Source organism: Protomyctophum parallelum (genome assembly GCF_964188405.1).
Source record: "Protomyctophum parallelum genome assembly, chromosome: 11".
Classification (NCBI taxonomy): Eukaryota; Metazoa; Chordata; class Actinopteri; order Myctophiformes; family Myctophidae; genus Protomyctophum; species Protomyctophum parallelum.
Genome location: NC_139707.1, coordinates 43,436,063 through 43,459,996, shown reverse-complemented (window position 1 = coordinate 43,459,996; position 23,934 = coordinate 43,436,063). Strand labels below are relative to the sequence as shown.

Sequence of the window (23,934 nt, the reverse complement as noted above, 5' to 3'; positions counted from 1 at the left end):
AATGCATCGCCAACAGAGCAAAAGCAAAAACTAAAATTGGTGAATGACAGATCTAATTGTTGACTAATCTCTCGCATTGCAGAGAGGGCGTGGTGTGCGCAAGCGTTCCAGCTCATCTCTCTGGCTTTCTGATGACAGAGATGGTGGTTTGCTTTTCTTCTGTGTCGGGGTGGAAAATGGGTACCATGCATGCGTGCAAGAATATCCTCAAAGGGACCAGGATAAAAAAACATCAATAGGCTCCCCGATACTCAAAAACCTCTCGAGGAGGTCTTGGGGAAAGACCTCAAGCTGTTCCTTTTTCCACTGCCGGCTCAAAAATAGACAGAGGAGATGAGTTCAGCTACCGGCGCACTCCACAGACCACAGAATTAGATCCAGGCCTGCTATCATCCCTCGCCACATGACTACGCAGTCGAGGATAGGGCAGCGCTCCGTTTAGAAAAAAAAAAAACTCATTCTGCTGTGCAGAGCCTTCCAACTAAACCCCGACGAGACCAAGGATAGGACAGACACACAACTATTTTGTATATGAGCCGAATTAAAACAGTTTAACCAATTCGGATGTCTGCGGTCCAAGCACGCACTTGCCTTTAATCTATTTATTGTTCATGGCAAAACACAGAAAGTCCAGACATCCAGTTTGGATTACATGGGCCAGAAATGAGGAATTCCTTTCTGCCCATTTCCTATGCACAGATTTCTCTTTCAAAGCAACTTCTCACACTTATCACTTTCATTTTCGGACTCATGGAGTGACTACACTACGTGTGGTGGGTGGTCCTGGCTTCAATGGCAGACCCTTTATTACAAGGCCGGTCAAAATTACATAATTGACGATTCGCAATTATTTGAGGTAATTTTTTGTCATAATCATTCCATGTTGAAAAGATTTCTGATCTACTCAATACGCGAGTGACGCGTTGTAAGGTTTTTCTGCAATTGTTTTGAACCTTTTCTTATTTCTTGTATAAATGAATAAATGTCAGTAATTTCTTGTCGTCATATCTTCCCTGTGTATCTTCCCCAATGTAGTTTTGTATCCGTATGTTCCAATGTTCAATGCCAAAAACACAATTAAATCATTATCAATTAATTGTCAACTTAAATGTTTAATCGTGACAGCCTGATTTATCCCATGCATTCCACTCTGGTTTTCTAGAATGTAAATGTTCAACACACTCATGATTCTATTATTCCTTTTCTTTCTGCTGTTCAATTCGGGACCATTTGGTTACATTTGTATTCTCTCAGTTAAATTAACACAGAGTACTGTACTGTGCTTGAGTGGCATTAGGTACGGTCGCCCATAATCCATCTCGCCCTCGGTTTTTTTTCCCCGCCGACCTCACGCCGACCGCTCATAGCTGCGGTTCTTGTATTCTTTATTTTGTTTTACTGATAAAGTTTAGAAATAAGTTTAGGGTTAGGCATAGTTTGACTGGGGTTAAGTTTAGGTATAGGGTTAGGTTTAGGCATAGTTTGACTGGGGTTAAGTTTAGGTATAGGGTTAGGTTTAGGCATAGTTTGACTAAGGTTAAAGATGGAGTGCCGTGATTTTTTTCCACCCCAAAACATGATCATCAGGTCTTATTGTTATATAAGGAGGTATATTTTTTTCAAAAAAGTGTACAGGATTTGTTAAAATGCTGTTTTTATGTGGGCACGCCCACCAGTTCATTAAGTATGCCTGGTTTGCCTGGTGGGTGGTGATGGGTGGTGATCCACCTGAACTGAAGCCACACCCACAGCTGTAGCTGTATGATAAAGGGGGAGGGGTTAGGGGAGGGGCTGATAGTGTGGTGTCACTATATTACCGTTTATTTCATTGGCCCGTTTGACTGTCAAGGGTTCAGCCTCCAGGAAGAAACCCTAAATACAAGGTTAATACACCATTGCACATAAAACCGACTCCAGGGTGTCTAATGAAGTACGGTCACCTCATAGACACGCGAAAAACTGGAAAAATAAAAAAAATGGTGGCACTCCATCTTTAAGGTTAGGACTAAGGTTAGGTTTAACCGGTTTACGCATAATTTACTTATGTTACTTTAGGAAGACCAGGCCGCGCAGTTCCGCCGGCTGTACGCCCGGGGCGAGTTGGTCTGGTATTCGCTTGAGTTCCAACCTACTTGTCTCCAAGTTGTTCTCCAACATTTTCTCTTATAACAGAGCTGTGCTGCTGGTTCATCACACAGTCGAATCTCAAATAGCATGCTCTCTCTGGTTCATTACCATAAAGCTTTGTAGTTTTCATTTTTCTATCCATTGTGCATCACTTGTTCATAAAAGAAAAGTGTGTTCTATTTCCTTAGGTGATAGCCTGGTACTCATCTCCTCCCGGCTCTGTGGTATTAAAGCAAAACAAACTGCTGCAGCCTGTAGTAGTAAAACAATGGCTTTGATGTGCGGTCCTATTTGTTTATCTCTGGAGGAGTCGGCCGTGCTTGCTGCTTGTATGACAGTATGTTTGTTTGTTTGCCAGTGCTTTCTAGCAATCAGAAATTGGGGTTATTTCCTGGTCAAATGACTCTTGAGGCCACATGCTACAGAACCGAGCATCGCTGTACTGTGCTATATTTTATTTTCAGGCTTTGCAAATATTGTGTGCTTTACAACAGAGGAAAACAATCTAGTGAAGAACACAAAAGCCACGATTCTTCCCCCCCCCCCCTTCTGTGCTATATTTTATTTTCAGGCTTTGCAAATAGTGTGCGCTTTTTTCAACAGAGGAAAACTATCTAGTGAAGAACACAAAAGCCACGATTCTTCTTCCTCCCCACTTCATCTCTGAGTAAAACCTAACCAGAAGCAGTGGTGAATTCCAATAAAGTAAAATAAACTCACTGTAGACGTCTAAATCGAAGCTGCTCCGAAACGTATTGAGAGCACTTTGAGCATCTACACTCTGCTCTATTATCATTATTGGCTCTTCTTGGGAACACTGCCGAGTTGGATACGGAAAGCAGGTGGAATCAGATCAATTAAATGGCGTTAAGCAAAACAAACAACCACAAATTGCTTACGCTGCAGTCCTTCAGTCAGTGAATCGACCAAAGTGCTCAACTGCGAGCGTCTGGCACTAGATGTAACACCATTAGATCCTTTTAGGATGTGTGAAGTACCATGCTGCTGCCTGCTCCCTTCGAGAGTTAACGACTGCAGGAGTTATGCAGGGAAGGTTAAGGAGCGCGGAGACTCATTCCAGATCTGCTAGTGTAAGCAGTAAGCACTCAGGAGGTTCAGCTCCAGCGGACTGTTAACTTTACAGTAATCATACACATCCAATTTAAATTGATGAAATCCGACGCCGGCTCTGTTCTCATGTTACCTGCAGATTCCACCTCGTAAAAGAATTACACTGCCCACAGGCTAGCTCTGCACACCCCCTACATACATACATACATACACATCAGGTCATAATATATATGAGCACATGCATGGAACTGTGCACCGTTTGTGCGTCTATTCATTATGCCTGGTGTGTGGAGTTAGTCGACCAAGACTTTGTTAGTTGATAAAAAACCCTTTAATTCCGCCAGTCTATAACTTTCAATATGCCAGCAGCCTTAAATCAAATATTCAGTTCAGGGCTCAACCTCACCAACCATGAAATGGCTGATCTCAGCGTGAGTGAATGTGTGCAGCAAACACACATTTACAGATGATTACATCCATTAAATTGATTAGGCAAGTGGCCAACTCCCCATGTATGAATATTATATATCACCACCTGATATAGTCAACTAAGAGGGCAGCACGCAGCATAACGTAAACCAAATTTGACTCTAATAAGAACATACATACAGCTTCTGAGAATTCATGCAACACAATTTAGGTCCCTGCAACCAACGGTTCTACACACACAAGGGTACATCTGTAAGTGAGTTTACTCTGTTCTACTTCTGCTCATGAAATACTCTGCTGTTTCCAACTCCCATCTGGGGACACCACAGCAGTGGTAATGTGTGTGCGTGCGTGTTCAAAACTGTTCATGCCACCTTCCTATTCCTGCAAACTTCCCAACGCTTCCCTCCGTAAGCCAGTGAGAAGTATTTTCCTGTCCTGTTGAATTCAGTACATCAGTAGCACATACATAGAGCGTTGCAGTGCCCCCTTTCATGACGACACCAGGCCCAGGAAATAATTCCCAATGCATTTTCCCCATAGACATTTCAAAAAGTATTTATTTAACCCTCTTATGGCTATATTTAATAACATCTTATTGTGCATTGGGACAGATTTGGCGACTTTTTGACATAAATAATCAGCCAGAGACAATACAGAGGCTGTATACAAGAAGGGTCAGAGCAGACTGTACCTCCTGAGGCTCAAGTCCTTTGGTGTGTGTAGCAGGCTACTGGTGATGTTTTACCAGTCGCTGGTAAAACATCACCAGTAGTGGCCAGCGTTCTGCTTTATGCAGTGGTATGCTGGGGAGGGGGCATCAATGCCGGTGAGCTCAACAGGCTCAACAAGATCATAAAGAAGGCCAGCTCTGTTGTTGGCCTCCGAATGGAGAGCCTGCAGTCAGTCGCGGAGAGGAGGATCGGGGACAAACTGAACTCCATGCTGGCTAATCCCTCCCACCCCTTCTATGGTGTGCTGCAAGATAGGGTGAGCACTTTCAGCCGTAGGCTCACACTCCCCCCGAGGATGCACACGGAACGATACAGACTCTCTTTCATGCCAACTGCTATCAGACTATACACTGCGAATGCATAAGAACTGCCTCCCCCCAAATGGCATATGGTCCTTGCCTCCTTGGTGGTCCTGGTCTTGTGTGGTTATGTCCATTTGTGTCTGTTTTTGTGTTCTTCTATCTGTCCGGCCCGATTCCAGCGAGCCGCCCGCGTCCGAAACGGTTGAGAAATGACAGAGTTACAACCATGCTGTTTTCATGCTCACACATACCCAGCCAGCCAGCCAGGCAGGGACCCACACACATACTCAATTAAGGAAGTGGTTTGCACCACTTAGAAATAAAAGAATGTTCGACTACGGCTCGAATTAAAATGAAATTAAAAATAATGTGCTGTGCGAATTCTCGCGAGACCCTGCACGCCTGTAACCTTACACGCCAGCTGGTCTCTCTCTCTCTCTTTTTAAAAATACTTTTTGGGCTTTTTCCTCCTTTATTCGATAGTTTACACTAGTAAGCCGACAGGGACTTGGGTGAGAGAGAGATGGGGAGAGACACGCAGCGAAGGTCGTCAGGATCGGGAGTCGAACCCGTGACACGCCGTCAGGCTGGATTAGCACTGCGCAGCCTAGGTGCCCGGACCACTAGGCCAGGCCAGGCCAGGCCAGGCCAGGCCAGGACCGGGCCGGAAGCTGGTCTCTTGCGAGACCACAGAGCCGTCAATCCGAGAGACCACAAGCAGCAGTTTATACTTCATTCTACCACAGGTCGTTTCGAGGAAGCAATCTGATTGGTTGAAACAGACCGTTCAACACCTAATCATAACAAATAATTCAGCTGCTCTGTTCTCCCAGAGTGCTAGCAAACTCGGTGGCTAGGCTAGCTAGTTTCTTGGGACATTTGTGGTTGTAGTGAGTCGTGACTACATCAGTCATTAAAAATATATATTCTTTCAGCGATTTCCTTAGTTTTAAGGGCAACTGTGGTAGAATTGCAATATTACACTCGAGGGTGTGGGTTAACGTGATTATTGCCACTTCGGTGGTGCCTGCGGAACTCGACTTCGTCTCGTTCCTGACCGCATCCCTGTCGCGGCAAACATCACGTTAACCCACACCCTCTCGTGTAATATTGCTTAACCCATTCTGACCGGGCACCCATTTTGGTGTCAGCATCATGTTATGCTTTAGCTATTTAAAAATAGCAGATCTACAAGCTCATATCGCGCCACCGAGTGGCGCGATATGAGCTTGTAGGTCTGCTATTTTTGAAAAAAAATCGAAGAACGACTGACATTTTTAGAATCTGATCTCAGGTCAGAATGGGTTCATCAGACCAGTGTGTGTCCGGCGGAAACCTCGTATGAATCTGATCTCAGGTCAGAATGGGTTAATCATACGTTGGCGTCACGCACAAACAAAGTCCACAATGTGGACAATATGGGCTTGCAGATTGGTTGTGTTTGCCGCAGGACACCGTCCTACAACGAAGGATGAATCAGCTGCCTTGCTGTAAACACACAGACTTGCGGTAGACACACACACCCAAATCGCTCTGCACTAGAAAAGCACACGTCAAACAAACAAAACTATATGGAAATGCAAGAAATGCATTTGAAGCATTTCATTTGATTTAAACAAAAACAAATCACGTTTCATCATGTCAAGGTAAATATTGTTCCAACTTCCCTGGCAGCATAATGAACACATCCTTGGAGCCATGCGTCTCCTTTCTACAGATAATTCTAAACCATTACAGCTTTATTAAAAAAAGAGGGTATAGAATACATTAGGTATGAATCATTCATTTTATCTCAGAAGAGAGCGGATTTCTCAGCACCAACCGTGGCCGGCACATATAGAGAAAGAAATTCTCTATATGTTTCTATAATTCTCTATATGTTTCTATAATTCTGCGGTCTTGGAATTAAGTTTTACTGCAAGCAACATCTTATATTACAAATGAAATCGATACGTTCGAATGGATCGAACCCACGTCTTTAAGGGAATAATCCATCCATCCATCCATCTTCAACCGCTTAACCGAGTGCTCCAGACTTCCCTCTCCAGAGCAACATTACTGACTTCCTCCTGGGGGATCCCGAGACATTCCAAGGCCAGTGAGTCGATGCGTTTCCTCCAACTGCGCTTTGGTCTGCCCCGGGGGTCTCCTCCCAGTGGGACGTGTCTCGAGGACCTCCCTAGGGAGACGCCCGAGAGGCACCCTAACCAGATGCCCGAACCACCTTATTAAGGGAATAATCAATAATATTCTAAAGTAACAACTAACACCTGCTGAGGCGCAGCAGGTACAGTTAGTACATGCCGGACCAAAGATAATGATGAAGTATACGAAAATATGTGGTGCAGCCATCCCGGACAGAAAAGTACAGAACATGCTCTCTGAACAACTCTGCCCTGAGGAGTCTCTCTGGCCCCCCATGTTCCTTCACAGAGTTAACACAAGCCATTGTTGACTCTCGCCCAGCTAGAGCTTTGGCTTCTCCGTGTACCTCCTGTTTCTCCTCCACAGTCCACCCCACAGCTCTGAATTATTCTCTTTGATCAAGTGCAACCTGGTGGCTCCCCAGAGACAAACGGCTTCTTATGGGGAGAGATGGGGGGGAGAGAGAGAGAGAGAGAGAGAGAGAGAGAGAGAGAGAGAGAGAGAGAGAGAGAGACCGCAGTAAAGAAACTGATGCATCACTAAATAGACCTGCTGGGATCCTTGATGCTCCACCAAACCCCTTGCTCAGGCAAGAAGTACTGTACATTTTTCTTACATCCCAGACCAATCAAATTAAGATAATTTATCGGTAGTATTTAGTGTCAGGGTCCCACTGGCTGGACTGTGTTATTATTATGGACCCCACCACAGCTCCAGGCAAACCCCGCCCACAGCGCTGCTCAGAACCCCAATTTCACTGTACACGACAACACATTCTAAAATTCACTCTCCTTCAGCAATGGCCATTTGGTCCAAATTGTTAAAAAAAAAACAGAATTTAAGGAATTAGTATACATGATTATATTGAACATTTGGCATGTACAGACGCTAGAAGATTCCTTTACGGAGATCAGATATGAAAACATACAGGCAGGGTTTTCCTGCCTCACCAGGGCTTTGGAGCAGCGAGTGTGGGGTTTGCCTGGATACTGCGGTGGGATCCATAATAAAACGCCACTGGACTATCCATCTGCAATGTCTATACAATGTACACTAAGTGGCCCCATGGTAAAACATTTTTAGTATCATTATACATCGACCTAAAGTTGTCATATCTGTATCAAGTGTCTAGTATAGGGAATGAGAGTAACGGTATAAATCGTATACGTTTTTCAGGCCCAGGAGGAGGACCCATAATAGCTGAGAGATAGAATCCTACATTCAAATTGCTTTAAGAGCGGACCGGCCGGCCGGACCTCTGATGGGGGTCACGACATGTCAACCATGACTCAGCCATAAGCATAATCCTAATGCAGCTACGGCCAAATATGGAATCTGTTGTCTGACCTCAATGTGTCGTCATGGCGTCAGCAAACAAATCAGTCAGCGCCCATTAGCCATATATAGGAATATACTGATGATACTAGATCTTGAACAACCACACTAATAACTAGAACTGCACTCTGTCGAGTGCATACTTGCTTGTTGCACACTAGTAGGCCATAAATGGCCAACTAGTGCGCAAGCAGAGCGCGCAAGTATTTTCGACTGCTGTAAACCGTGGAATCTCAGTATCTCTGTGAAGGAACATTTGAAATGTCTAATTATTAGGTGTAACTATTTGCTACCCATCTACTTTATGCATGTAAACACCTAGTATTATTAAGTATGGTTCAAGTTTCTATCTATATAAGAAATACACTTTTATCAATTTAGAAATATTCTAGATCCCTTTTTAGTTTTTCAAAGAAAAATAAATCATTGATATGTGATGAAAAAAAGGTTTATAAACTGAATTAAAATATGTTATACAGACAGTATAATTATTTTATTATTTATTGTAAATTGGTTAACTTTTTGACACTATCGTTACTTTTATACACCCCAGAAACATAATGTTGTATTACTTACGTCATCATTGAGAGCAGTTATACATAGTTGTAAGTTGATTAGCGGTATACTGTGGTTACTTTGCGCCAAAAACCGTGCCAGCCAACCCGCCACTTGATGCGTATGCAAATAAAACAGCAGATTTGTGCCTGGTTTGCTGGGACCATGTACTCTGGTCCCAGCAAACCAGGCACAAAGTTGCTGTTTTACTTGCATACGCATCAAGTGGCGGGTTGGCTGGCACGGTGCACACAGACCGGGCGAAATTATTACTTGTGCGCTCTGCTTGCGCAAGTAATAACCATGGAGATCTAATATGGTAAACCCTAGATTACGTGATATCCCACCGTCTAACTTCAAATGCACATACTGTAAGCCCACATTCACTGATGTCACGTCAAATGCACATGCTGCAATACTGTATATGAAGTTGCACTGATGCCATATTGTCTTATCAATGTGTTGTGTTGACCATTGGCGTTGAGAGACTTGAATGAGAATAGCTTTTAAGTATTCCAAGGGGGGGGGGGGGGGTTATTTTCTTTTAAGTGACTCCATGCTGCAGCTTTTGTGGCTTCATAGATTTGTTTGACAATCCTATCGTTAGTCTTGTGCACTGCAAATAAAAAGGTTTTTGTGTTGGTTTACACATTGATAATATTAAACATTTGGGTGGCCTGCCTATACAGTAGTAACTCCCTAGGACCCCCTGTTAATGACCACTGGTTTGTGTATACATTATATACTACATGTCCTGTGCATCAGTTTGTGTATAGATTATACAGCGTCGCAGTCCAGAACGCCGCCCAGAACGACGAGGGCACCAGGAAATAATTCATTTCCCATAGATGTTTCAAAAAGTATTTATTTAGGCGACAACTCATGACAATAAACACGTTTTTTTTGGGACAAACAAATAATTAGAAAAAATTTGAAAAAATCAAATTATCTGTTCGGCCCAAAAAATGTGTTTATTGTCATGAGTTGTGAGCAGAGTTGGCTTTGTCCGAGGCTTTAAAAAGGTCTTAAAATAAATAGTTTTTGAAACGTCTCAAACTGAATGGGGAATTATTTCCTGGTGCCCTCGCAGGGGGCGTTACTGCGACGCTCTATACTGTACTGTATATTAACTTTCTTCTCACAGCCATGTGGAGATTGGAGAGCTATCCCAGATAGACTTTAGTATCTATAATATAATATCTGGATGCACCCAATACAACTTCCCCTCCACAATTTCTAAAAACAACCTCAACCAGCAGCACCAATATAAGCACACTCGCCAGCTGCAACTGCATATTTTCTTAAATAAAACTACTACAATTCACAAAATTGTTTTTTATGCAGACCACAATAACAGCTGCACCACGACAACTTCTGCCAGTAACTGGCGCAACAGTTGTTGATGGCACCAACATTTAACAATATCAGGTCCATATAGCAAGAGACCGTGAGAGACTTTAGACTTGTGGGTGTGTCGTTTTTCTCACATCGTCTTTCTCAGCCCTGCCGTGGAAGGTCGTGCCAAGCCAAGGCCAGTGTCGTTTCCAGGAATTACATTTTGGGCAGGCCAGATGTGTTAATTGTCGGCGTCCCCCAGCAGTAGCACTAAAGGTTTTCAAATAGATATACCTGCCAGACGAGTAGGATACAAAGGCTGAAAGGCATGCATTTGCATTCGAATGGGTGATTGAGGGTCGCGCTCTATCGCAACGGCCAGTCCGCCGTCCACTAATAGTTCTCAGGTCTTGTTTTTGTCCTCTGTGTATGGATTTTGGCAAGGCAGAAAATAGATTTGGACAGGCGGACGCCTGTCCTCGCCTTATAGTAGATATGCCACTGGTTAAGGCTCTTTGCTGTGTGATGGCCAATACAGTGCAAACATAAAGAGAGCATGCCAATGAGATCTTGTACATTCATAAAATGTAAAAGTTAAGCAGAGATTGAGCGCATCATTTCTCAACTTCTTTTTTACATGCTGAAATTTATAATGTGTTTCTCTACTTCATGTTTTATATAAAAGCAAAGCACAGTGGATTGCCTTGTTGTTGAAATGTGCTATACAAATAAATTGGCCTTGCCTGTAGAATGTAGAAGCCATAGTGAAAAAACTACACTGTTTGATCAACTAATTGCTCCCTCACAAATGCAGTTTGCTGCAGTTACCCGTTAACAGTATTTTACCTGTACTAATGTTTTTTATTTTTCTTCACTTACAAATATCTTTATGTAACTGGGTTCCTATGCCATATGTAAATATGAATTAAGCTGAAGGAATACAGCCAGAAAACAGCCAGAAAATAGGCCAAACGATAATATACCATGTTGTCAAAAAATATAAATTATGGAGCAGTAGTATGGAGTTCAGAAGGTGAATGTGGATTGCACAAATATGTGCAGAATGGACCCCCAGGGCCATCCCAAGCCAAGGGTAGCCAGGAGATGGACACCACCAGGGAAGAGAAAATGAGGCCAACCCAATGAGACATGGAGAAGATCTAGTGGAGAAGGAAATGAAAGAACTGGGATGGAAATGCGGGGGCCAAGTTGCAGCATTGGCGTACATTGGCCGCAGACCTTCACCTTAAAACCCATTTAGACCTGAGGACGATTCTACAAATGCCTTCTAAATCCTGACAGTTTTCTGGAAAAACCTATGTTTCTGTGTCAGTGGTTCTCAAGCTATTTCAATTCAATTCAAAGGGCTTTATTTCATGTCAAGGACTCCCAGAATTATGTGTATTTGGCCACCGATCCCATCCCAAAATATGTAGTTCCAGGAGCAAAGATCTGAGTTAAATACGTTCGCTCTGAAAGAATATATATATTCAAAGATTTGCGCCACATTTTCACAATTTCTCAAAAATAGCAGACCTACAAGTTCATATGAGCTTGTAGATCTGCTATTTTTCAATAGCTAAAGCATAACATAATGCTTTAAACACCAAAAAGGGTTCCCGCCCAGAATGGGTTAAGTAAGTGTATATGGATGATTTCAAGTGTGTTTGCTTGCATTCAATTGCATGTGTATTTGATATCTCTCATTTCATTTGGGTCTGTGCAGTGCTTTTTTTTTGTTGCTCCTGTCCGTCCGTGCCATTTGTGCCACACTTAGGTTAAAACACATTTAAAACACGTTCTGCTACTACTCCTACAATTATTGTCCAAACCTCTCACAAATTCATACACACCATTTCTGGAGTAATGTGATCAAGATGAATATTTATGTCAGATACTTTCTGACATAAATTCTGACTGAATTCAAAACTTTGCAGGCCGGGTAGGCTGGTGGAGTGCATATTTCTAGTTAATTTGCTAAATACAGACATTTCGAAGCTTAAAGAATTGGTAAAATAAATGGTAAATGGTGCATTTATATAGCGCCTTTATCCAAGGCGCTTTACAGAGATTGTGCATTACATTCACCCATTCACACACACATTCATACACCGATGGCAGCGGAAACCATGCAAGGCACCAACTAGCACATCGGGAGCAATTAGGGGTTCAGTGTCTTGCTCAAGGACACTTCGACAGTAACTCTGGGGGAGCCCGGGTTCGAACTGGCAACCTTACGGTTACCATCCAGGCACTCTACCCCTGAGCCACCGCCGCCTTCAAGGTAAACAAGAGGACCAACTTGATGCATGTCAAATATGCTTCAGTGTAATTTTTGTATGTGTGTGACAGTGCTCAACCGAGTTTTACAAAATTGGGCATTAGTGTTTTACAGTAAGTTAATTCAGGGAGTATAACACCCGGCCAAAATGTCAACATGTACACAAGCAACTTGTCATTTGTTATCTATAAACTTGTGTGTTGTTAACTTGTTGATCAGCTATTTTCGGTGCATGACAACAAGTATAACTCCAGCTTTATACTTTTGTATACTTGTTTTCCACTCCACATGTGTTTTCTGTGTTTTTGACTTCCACTGCATACCAGGTTGCTAAAACCATTCAATGCCACTGGCACTAGTCATTTTTTGTGGCTTAACCCATTCTGGGCGGGAACCCCTTTTGGTGTTTTTAAGCATTATGTTATACTTTATCTGTTGAAAAATAGCAGATCTACAAGCTCATAGTGCGGCACCGAGTGCCGCACTACGAGCTTGTAGATCTGCTAAAAAAACATTATAATGAAAATGTGGCGCAAATCTTTGAATATATATATATTCTTTCACAGCGAACGTTTTTAACTCAAATCTTTGCTTCTGGGGGGTGCCTGGAACTACATATTTTCAGATGGGGGTCGGCGCGGCCAAATACATGAAATATAGAGCACCACTGACATAGAAACATTTCAGAAAACTGTCAGAATTTAGAAGGCTTATTTATTTATTTTTCTCGACGTCGGGGCTAAAATGGCTTAATTCTGCCGGGGAGGATGATGTTTCTGTTCCTGACATGAAGCATGCTGGATGATATCATTTCTTCCATAGTGCTCAGTGTGGCCACATAAAAAACACTGAAGCGCCACATTCAGCAAACATCTGCCAGCAGCCCTCCACACACTGTGCAGACAGAGGTCACACTCAAAACAGCTCTGCCTCTGCCACAGATAAAGCGTAAATAGGTTGCCAGCAATATACAGTATGTCACTAGACCGGTGTGTGTGTGTTTGTGTGTGCATGTGTGGAATACCATGCATGTACTGTACTGCCCTAGTGCCCTGAGGCACTTTGAGCTGTACATCTCATAAATAAAGCATGATTTCTATGCAGCACCTGCGTGCATGCGCATGCATACGTACATGTGTGCATGTGTGTGTATAAAGAAAGCCTATCACTACTACTGTATGCCCCGCCATCCAGCAACTCTGAATTCACCCTGAAGCAGCACACTTCAGAATGTTGTGTTATTAACTTATTATATATAATAAGGAGGTATTCTAAGAATAAACTTGGCCTTCCATCTGTACAGATACAATCATTGACAATAACAGCTCTCTGTCTCTCTCTGCGTTTGTATTTGTTATTCACTGCTCAGAAATTAAACCAGATTTACAGTACATTAATGATCAGAGTTTTGTACATTCAAGGAACCGCTGGGGACTCCTAAATGTACCACAGCTCCTCTTTGGCAACATGGAACGAGTGCTGCAAAAGCCCAGAAACAGATCTGAAACTGAACTGCAAAACCCACAGAAACAGAACTGAAACCTATTAATATGACTGAGGCTGTGAATGAGTTTATTGCCCTGTGGGGGTGCATACTTAGTTTAGACTAGTCATTGGTTAGATATGGGTTAAGTTTAGGTTTAGGTGTGCTGCCCCGTGGGAGGTTAGGTTTAGGGTGAGGGTTTGAGATAGGTTGTAGTTGTAGGACTAATAACTGGTCTAACCAATGACTAGTCTAAACCAAAAACTGTCTAAACTAAGTACTGCACCCGCCCTGTGCACTCTGCTGCGCTGGATGTCTTGGCCAGACTAGTTTATACAAACTCCATAGTATGCAGGTACGGTCGGTACGGCCATATTGCTCACAGAAAATACATTTATTTCAACTACGTAAGTATTAGGAAAATTGCTTTGGCAAGCGACGTCTTGCAATAAATAAAGTATAAATCAAGCTCAAGATATTTAAACTGGTGTGTATGTTGTAGCTCAGTATATAATTGTGACAGCCTGACCTTTGTTTTGCTCAGGCGGGGTTGGGGCTAACAGAGCATGTGGCAGGTTTTCACTGGTGTTGAATTCCATCTCCCTAAGCTGCCCTCACGCATGTCTCAGCAAACCCGCATTCTATTGTGAGACATGAGATTCCTCTGTGGCACTATTTCGCTTTCCCTTTCAAGAGAGTAATGCACTGGCACTTCTCTGGATTATGCCGAATACTGACTGCAAACAATCTTGAGGAAACCTGGATGCCATGATCTCAACAACCAGCTCAAGTCAAGACGGTCCCACTGATTTGCTCATTCTACTGTGACTCTTTCACAAGGGGTGTAATTTAAATTATATAAATCTATGATGAGCAACTGGCTGCCCACAGGCCACATCCGGACCCTGTTACTTATTGATAGTTCTCTCCCATTCATTTTGGGAAACTTGTCAACCACAATATGTATTTGGAAAGTTACATTTCTATTTGTTCCATCTCATTAACATACTTTTCAGATGAAACGGATGCATGCCACCAAAGCTCCAAGACGCTTGTTATTGTGGTTAACAATAGATAAAATGAAATAAATTAGCATATTGTTATATCAAGGGTCCTTCTTCTTAACACAATCTGTGCTGAAACGAGATCATCTCGTGAATATCTATTGTACTTTGTACCCCACTGTGGCAAAACGAGATTTGATTATTTGGCATTAATCTTTATTTAAAAAAAATGTAAATATTATTATTATTATTATTTTACGCTAGAACAGTCTAAATGCGAATCAGACGTGCGCGTGCAGCCGTCCGTGCACACGCTTATTAGTCCTTTTTTTGCTCACAATGAGACAGAATCTGACGTTTGGGAGCTTATAAATCCATACTGAAAACACCGCGCTGATCAAAACAACTCCCTCGCGGGTCCTCGATAGACTAGAGCGAAGCCCCACTACAGCTGGCGGGGGCCCAGGGGCTCTTCTTCTACTTTGCTATTTCCCTCCCGCCTATTGTTACGGGAGGGATTGTGTTAATTACTTCCTGTCAAATTATTAAACCATATAGTGTGTGATTAGTGCCCAGCAGGCCCAGACCAATTTCAACCAATAATATGATCTGGCACCCGTTAGTTTAATGTCCCTCTTCCACACAGAGCTCCCGAACACAAGTTAATCGACTGTAGAAAAGCTTCCCTCCCAATAACGAGTTACACGAGTTATGTTTTCATCGTTTAATTCGCGTTTTTAAGACTTACGGGAAACCATCAGGTGACGCGTTTTGATGACGTCATCGGAAAAACATCCATCGCACTGGCAGGCAAAGGGTTCTGGGAAATTGAGGCCCAATGCATTGCAAAGGTGGTGGTGCTCCTCCACTCTGTTGTTGTGATCGCCACTTTGGATTATTTTTCAACACGACCATCAATTGCACCATTTTAAAGCGGATTTTCAATAATGATGTTGGCGCAGCCGTTCTTCAAAGGTTAGTGAAATCCAGGCAGTGAACGTGGCATTGTGATATATTTAATCCCGCAGTCAATTCCACTGTCCATTTATGCTAGACAGTAGACGGCAATTCACCTTAGTTGAATCTAAAGGTAGGTAGGTAGGTGGTGGTCGGACAGTGCGTTACAATTGACAAATGACTAAAACGTTTAAACGTAAACAATAAACAGTATGTTATGCATCTGAAACATTTGGGGTTAGAAATAGGCAACGGAAACTTGATTCAGTACTGCCTTGTTGCAGTGCATGAGGTTGACTAGAGAAAAGGATGCTCTCGGAAGAGCATGGCATGGAAAGAGTCTACTGCTAATGAGGCTGAAGCTCAGAGGGACGTATGTAACACGGGTCATGGTCCTCTGAGAGGGGACTTGGGAATATGGCTCATTCTGTGGTGTATAGATAAGTAAAGCTCTCATGTTCTGTGTGAGATAACACACAGAGAGAGAGAAGTGCCTGTGTGTGTGTGTGTGTGTGTGTGTGTGTGTGTGTGTGTGTGTGTGTGTGTGTGTGTGTGTGTGTGTGTGTGTGTGTGTGTGTGTGTGTGTGTGTGTGCGCGCGCGCGTGTGTGTGTGTGCGTGCGCATCAGCAGAGCCACAAGAGGGAAAAGTCCACTTAATTGAATCAATTAAGACCATGAAGGCCAATGCCTTCACTAATATGAAATGATAAAGCAGACTCATAAACAATGACCAAACTATCTTCGTGCATCCCAATGGCGTTGTGTATAATGTAGTAACTAGGTACTGCATTGACTTCCTCTTCCATTCAGTTATAACGGAAAGATAAATGGATGGATTGTTGACAACTCTGATAAGTGAAAACAAAAAGTGGTACAGTACAAGGTTGCAAGTATGGGTGTAACAGTTAATCAAACTAATCCGTTGATTTAGGGCTGCAACTATTGATTATCTTCTTAGTAAAAATCCTCTCAAATTTGATACACACAAACACCACTCGAAAATTAAATAGCGAAAGAGGCAGAGGCATTGTGATCTTGTAGATTCATTATTTTCACAACACCGTAATACCACCAAGAAATCAGACTAATCCACTTCAATTTGGTTGAATAGAATGCTCTCTTTTTTTGGTCACGTCAGTTCGTTGACTGTTGACATAATGCTTCTCGAATAGTAAGTACTTGATAGAATTGATAGAATAGCAGTGATGCAAATAATAGCCTGCATCCTCAGACTGACTAAATTGAGAAAGGACGCAATCATGTCACGCTCCGGGGGTCCTGGCTGGGATGGAATACTGTACTCAGTACTGTACTCTAACGTCATTGTAGTAGGACTCATAAAATGTCCCTGGGACCCATCTAAAAGACCATCCCTGGGTCTTGTCCCAGGACCCATTACATCGAAAACCTATTTACATCACTGAATAGAATAATCACTACGAAAATAATTTATAGTTGCGGTTTCGGATAAATATTTAGACAGATTTAGGATCTTCATCTGATGATAATGTTATATAAATTGAAGACACAGTTAACATGTTTCAATGCACCTGTGGGTTTTGAACTTTCACTGACATTTCTCACTGCCTATTAAAAAGCAGTGTGTTTCACCTCTCACCTCTCACCCTGACTCGCCCCATAACATACAAACGTTAGGGCCGGTTAATATGAACCCAGCCATACATTGCAAACTGAAGATAATGCACCATGCATCAACCGATCTGGGTGAACGAGATTTGGGGGAAAAAGGAGGACCACTAATGATGGTAAGAGTAGAGAGGTGTTTTACAGTCCCTCAACTAATATTTCCCCAGCAGCAACCCTCTCTCTCTCATGGTTTTAATTAGCCCTGAAACATGACTGCCATGATGATTATCATGACAGTCATGACGTAACTGCACCCTGTTTTTTGCGCTCGCTACATTTACAAAGAATCCGCATATATAAACATTCGGAATTCAAATATAAAGTACTCACAATTTGTCCCACGGGTGTTAGTTAGTTGCTGCTCCAGCGATTAGAATTGCTGCATCCCGCGTTGTTTAATAAAAAGCATTTTTATCTGAGCGCCCCGGCTACTTATTTCAAACGGGGTTCGTTTGGGAAATCCACAGTTGCACACCGGGAGCGCACTCGCCTATTAGTCTGTATTGGCAGGGCGGTCAGCGTACCTATATCGAACACACCGAGTGCCACCCTCCTCCCGACCGATAGGGGCGCGTAGTTGAAAGCCAATGGCAAAATAACAGCTCGGATAAAAATGCTTTTTATTAAACAACGCGGGATGCAGCAATTCTAATCGCTAGAGCAGCAACTAACTAACACCCGTGGGACAAATTGTGAGTACTTTATATTTGAATTCCGAATGTTTATATATACGGATTCTTTGTAAATGTAGCGAGCGCAAAAAACAGGGTGCAGTTACGCCTTGACTCTCGTATGAATACGAGAGTCAAGAACCAGGGCTAGGTTTTAATATTCTCTCACATTTAAGCAAACGTTTTTACTTCAAGGATGCCTAGTCATTTAGCAACATTTCCAGATTTAAAAAAAAAGATATCTTGCCATGACCAAGTTGTGCTGTTTAAGTGGTATAAAAGTAAATCAGATACAGTATAGGAAAGGTCTTCAGGGTGTCCAGGCCAGGCCAGGGCCCCATTTTTATGTTGTGGGAAAATAATTTGGTAGCAACTAGCAAGCCCGCATTATTTTGTAACAAACCATATCTGTATGAAACAAACTGTATCTGACTGCCATGATAAAGTCATACTTTTCATAACTGGTTATGATTACTTAAGTGGCCACTGAACGCCAAATCTTGACCTTCTCCTGGCTTTATGGTTTGGGAAAATAGTCCAGGGCTGATAGGGTGAGTGCATGACAGAGATTACCAGTATATAATACTATACTATAATACTACTATATAATACTAGTGCCAGCTTTTTCCTCTCACTGACACACTTCCACTACCCCTCACTCTTCATCTCACACTGACACAGGATAGTGAAACCAACAGTCAGCAAAAGGCAGCATTGGGGAGGGATACACCAATGGACCGAGTCTGTGATGACAAAATGAAAGGACTTTGAGACTAAAACCACAGAAAGTAAAGTATAGAGTGTGCATGGAAGGCTAAGAGACCCACAGAGAGACAGCATTTAACAGTTTTCAGACTGAACGATTTTCCTAAAGATTTTTTAACACATAAGAACGGGTGATTTTCTCAAATAAACCACAGGAGGTATGCATAAGGACACCATTATTTATTTTAATTGTCAACCAACTGACCCCATATTCTCAATAGCAGCATAAATCCTCTTTCTTCTAGGACTCAGGTTATGGGGTCACAGTATAGAGCTTCACCCTCATTACTGTACCCACTGCCCATTTAATAGCTGGCCCTGCCCCAGATTTAAGATGATTAGAGACATATAACAACAATGACAATAAGATGGCCTTTGTCTCCCTCCCACCCTCCATAAACATATCGCTGTGAGTCCCAACTGTCCATCTGCACTTGTTTATTTCCACAGGGAGGGACAAGTCACAGAGCGAGATCGTCAACTTACACAGCCCACAAAACCCCCCTTCCCCCTAGGGAAGAGCTGTCATGGGAGCCCAAATTGTTTTTCAGCCTCACAAATAAATCACATGCCAAAATAATAATTAAAAAAAAAGTCACCATCCTGTAGAAAAATGTGTGAATGCAGCCTTGGTCTTTGATTATCAAATAATATAAGTAAGATTAAGCCTTGTACCTGCATTACAATGCAATTTATTCAGATCCTGCATGTCCTCAATCGATGCAAGCAGCAGATGTAAGGAGCATGAGACACTGGCAGACAAAACCAAGATATTATTCATGTTGTAATTCCATGCGAAAGGTCCGATTCCAAAATGAGCCTCCTTTGTTAAACCTAGTGAACCAATACATTACAACAGTACTTCTGTTGCTCCTTTACGCTCAATCCATGGTACTAATAGGAAAAGGGCCCTGTTGATCATCAATGAAGATCTCTACAGCAGTGGTTCTCAAAGTGGGCCTGGGGACCCCCAGGGGTCCTTAAGGCTGGGGGTTCCAGGGCATCCCCAGCTAGTTTAGTTAATCAAAATGGGTTCAACCACTTTAACCGTGTACACATTGACTCTTCCATTTAAAAAAAATAGCCGATCTACAAGCTTGTACATTTGCCATTATCAAAAAATCTTGGAAAATTTGGGGGGAAATTGAATATTTTGAATCATTTTAACAAAACAAATATTGTTTGGGGGGCCATGTCAAAAATATTTTCAGGGGGGGGGCCTGCGGCCAAAACGCCAAATATTTTGGCGTTTTGCTGCCTTGGACCCTCTTTTAAGTTTGCCACCTTCTTACCTCCTTCCACACTGATTTTGACTCATTCAAGGTATCTATACCTTGACACACTTTTAAAGAATTTGTGTGCTGTTACAACATGAAAAAGTTTGAGAATCTCTTCTCTACAGTATGTCAGCAAGCAGTAAACAGAGACATTCAGGGACATGTATCCAGGATATCTATTACTGATTAATGATAACTCTCCTGTCTGTACTCAACTCATCTGCACTAGTCAGCAGCTAATGGCATATTCATTGATTTACTTCTTTAAAGTCTTGGGACTTTCAAGTACATGTGCTGCTGAGCCTTTTGTTTTGTTTTGTTTTTGTTTCATACTTCTCAGCCAATAAAAGGCTTAACCTGCCCTGAAGCTAAATAAAATTCAACTGCGGCTTCATTTGAATGAAGTTTATCAAGGAAGTAATGTCAAAAGAATGCCTTTCTTTCCCAGACATGCCTTCTTCCTCATACTTATCATTGCCAAGCGAACCTTTGGCCTATAAAACAGTGTTACCATGGTGATCTTAGTGGAGGGCGTGGAGGTAAAATAGGTGTGTCATGAAACTATAGCCTACCTGAACAACAATACTGGCAATCTGAAATCTCTCCCCAACATAGTTACTCATAGATCAGGAACACTGCTTTAGACACAACTTCCATCCCTCTAAAGTCTAAACATTTCCAAATACTTGAAAGAAAAAATGTATTGGTGGTTGCCTGGCTGGCTTTGGTGTTGACCTCTGAAGGGAGGGGTACACAAAATCATGCCATGACATGCACCCCCTACAATTAGCCTACACATCCAGTAGAAACCTTGACAAACTAGACAGTGCAGTGAGTGTAAGTAACTATAATGCTATGTTTAGCTGTGTGTCAACTACTGCAGGTCTACCTGCCATTTGACATAGGCAACACATGGCACACTTGACACTTGTAGTAGTAGACTGTAGATAAGTTAAGGGGGGTACTAGTGAGACTAGACTAGACCTGCAGCCTAAACCCAAACTGCAAATAGTACTAGGCCTTACAAGATCGGTCCCACTAAAATCGGATAAATGCAAGAGGGGGCATATAAAAAATAATAACAATGCCTGACTTGTCTCAAACAAAGTGAACCACTGGATATTTGAATCAAAGTGGTATAGCCTCAACATGTTGGGCCACATCAGACTGGACAAAGACCCAGCGCCAAAGAGCCTTGTCTTGAAGTGAGACGCGAGAAAGCTACCATTTTGATCACAACTTTAGTTATTGTTGTGATGTTGTCTGCAATTTTAGTTTAAAATAAACCCAATACAGCAATATAGCACTGCAGCGACAAGCAACAACAACCTTGTGAACAAGACACAAAACCTGCCAACTTGTAGCTAGACGAGCGTTTACGCTTGCTTACCTTTAGTGTTCACTCCACTGTGAATACATGGGCAAACCCCCGGGCTCGGCGCGCGGAACGAAACCCCTTTTGTAAATCAATTAAGTGAACCTGGACAAAAGAAACAACAAATACACAGCGAACCCGCGAAGTCTTCGGGTTCTCATACAGTTCCCTTTGTTTGAAATAGGCTCAACTATAGCTGTACTAGTACTCGGTCTGTCCTTGCTTGTTTTTCGTCGCAGGGTGACTACTACTGCCTCCACCTCCTCAATCCATCCACTCGCCCGACGAGTGACGTCACCAACGCCGGAGCGCGTGTAGGACCCGCCGGGGTAAAGGGACGCTCGGTCTGCGAGGGGTATTACTGCCACTTGCCGATCATAATGGGAAAGTGACAAATTCAGCTCATACTGTAGGCAGAGAAGATGGGCATGTATTTTAAATACATGTATTTTTAAATACTTTTTCTTGTATTTATTTTTCTTTCTTTTTTTTTTGTATTTTTAAATACTGTAAATACGTATTTTCTATCATTTTAAAATACAGGAAATACGTGTTTCGAAGACATTACTATTTCGAATGCATGCCTTTTTTTTTTATTGATTGAAATATGCATTAACAGTTTGTAGAATTACAGTACATTTCAAGCACAAACTCAATACAAAGACTGTTAACTGTGAGTGGACGACCCAATTAAGCATTACACTTGTTTACAACAGGGTCCACATTGTTCAATTCATCAAAAACATTTAGAGACATACAAATAGACACTTCTATGTAGTTAAAGAACAGAACAGGAATTCATCATATAAATGAATGCCCATCTCGGACTGTAGGGGTCAATCGGGGATAGGCATGACAACAATTTCATTCATTGGTCAATAAAGAAGGATTCAAACATTCAGTGTTTGTATAATTGCATCAGTGTGTGGATGATGGAGCAGCTTAAATGTTAATTACAGATAAATCTTCATATTGGTCCTCATTAATGGACCACATATTGCCCCTATTGCTGCAACCGGTAGCTACTTTAATACTTTAATACTTTAATACTTTGTTGTGTGTTTCAGAGAAGAGGGATATGGGGACAGTTCCAAAACCTGTGACATAATCGGCCAAGCAAGTATTTTTATTTTTATTTTATTTAGGTTATTATTTTGTATTAATGCAAGAACAAATCTTATGAGCTCCTTTAAGCATTACAGAAAGAAAGAAATTAAGTCTATCACAGTAGCCTATGAGTAAAATCAAATGACCAAGCATTAGGTATAGGCTGACTATACTATACTACACTATACTATAGCCTAATCCATCCATGACTGACTGACAGACAGACAGACAGGGACCCCATAATCAATAGATCGATATTGATTTATTTAAAAGTCAACTGAAAACTGTTAACATTTTGGATCCACACACACACACACACGCACGCGCACGCACACGCCATACACGCACGCGCACACACACACACACACACACACACACACACACACACACACACACACACACACACACACGCACGCACGCACACACACACACACACACACAGTCTTTTCTTTGGACCAATTACTGTTCCAAGCCAGTGATGTCACATTATGCATATTATGTTCATTTCCGTGTTCCTTGTCCCAAGGCGCCCCCATAAGTCTTACTTTATTCCTACACTGAAAAGAAGTAATTTGGATGGCATATTTCTTATTTCTTATAATTTCTATACCTGCTGCTCTGTCTGTCTGATATGTAGCAGATCTTGGACAGAGATAGGCTATGCTACACTATAGCAAGAATAAATATACTCTCTAGTCTAAAATATCCTGGATTCCGGCTGAAAGACAAGCAAAATGACTAATCTTTGTAGATTTATACGGAAACACTGTAGCCTAATACAGTGGTTATCAAAGTGGGGTCCCCATCTTGTTTATTATTATTATTATTATTATATAAATAGCACAAAATTCACGGATGGGGGTGGGAGTCCTTGGCACAGAATCATTTCAGGTGGGGGTCCTCGGCCAAATACATATCAGTATGGGGATCCTTGACATGAAAAGGTTTGAGAACCATGGCCTCATAATCCAGAAAACCATGTCAAAACTGCAACATGCTGACAGACATCAGATTCTGTATACAAAGGTCAGTACATGTCATAGGCTGTCACAAGGGGGCAGACTACTCCTGAGTCCTGACTCCTGACTCCTGACTGACCACAAACAATTGCAGGCCTAATCATCATCATCATCATCATCCCATGAGAAAGATAGACAAGCCCACATAGGGCCAACAACCCAAATAAATGTTTGTACAAACAAACATGGTGTGGCGCTCGCACACACACATGCACGCACGCACGCAAACGCACACACACACAGAGACACACACACACACACACACACACACACACACACACACACACACACACACACACACACACACACACACAC

The 23,934-nt window shown here is 42.2% G+C and overlaps 1 protein-coding gene across 1 annotated transcript in view; it reads right to left on the bottom strand.

The window, feature by feature from the left end:
- Window positions 1–21,738, bottom strand: part of nck2a (NCK adaptor protein 2a) — a 38,070-nt gene extending 16,332 nt beyond the window's left edge. The window contains exon 1 of the mRNA XM_083777014.1: window positions 21,509–21,738. The gene's annotated coding sequence lies outside the window, so the exon portion shown is untranslated. The remainder of the gene's footprint in view (window positions 1–21,508) is intronic.
- Window positions 21,739–23,934: the final 2,196 nt, after the last annotated feature.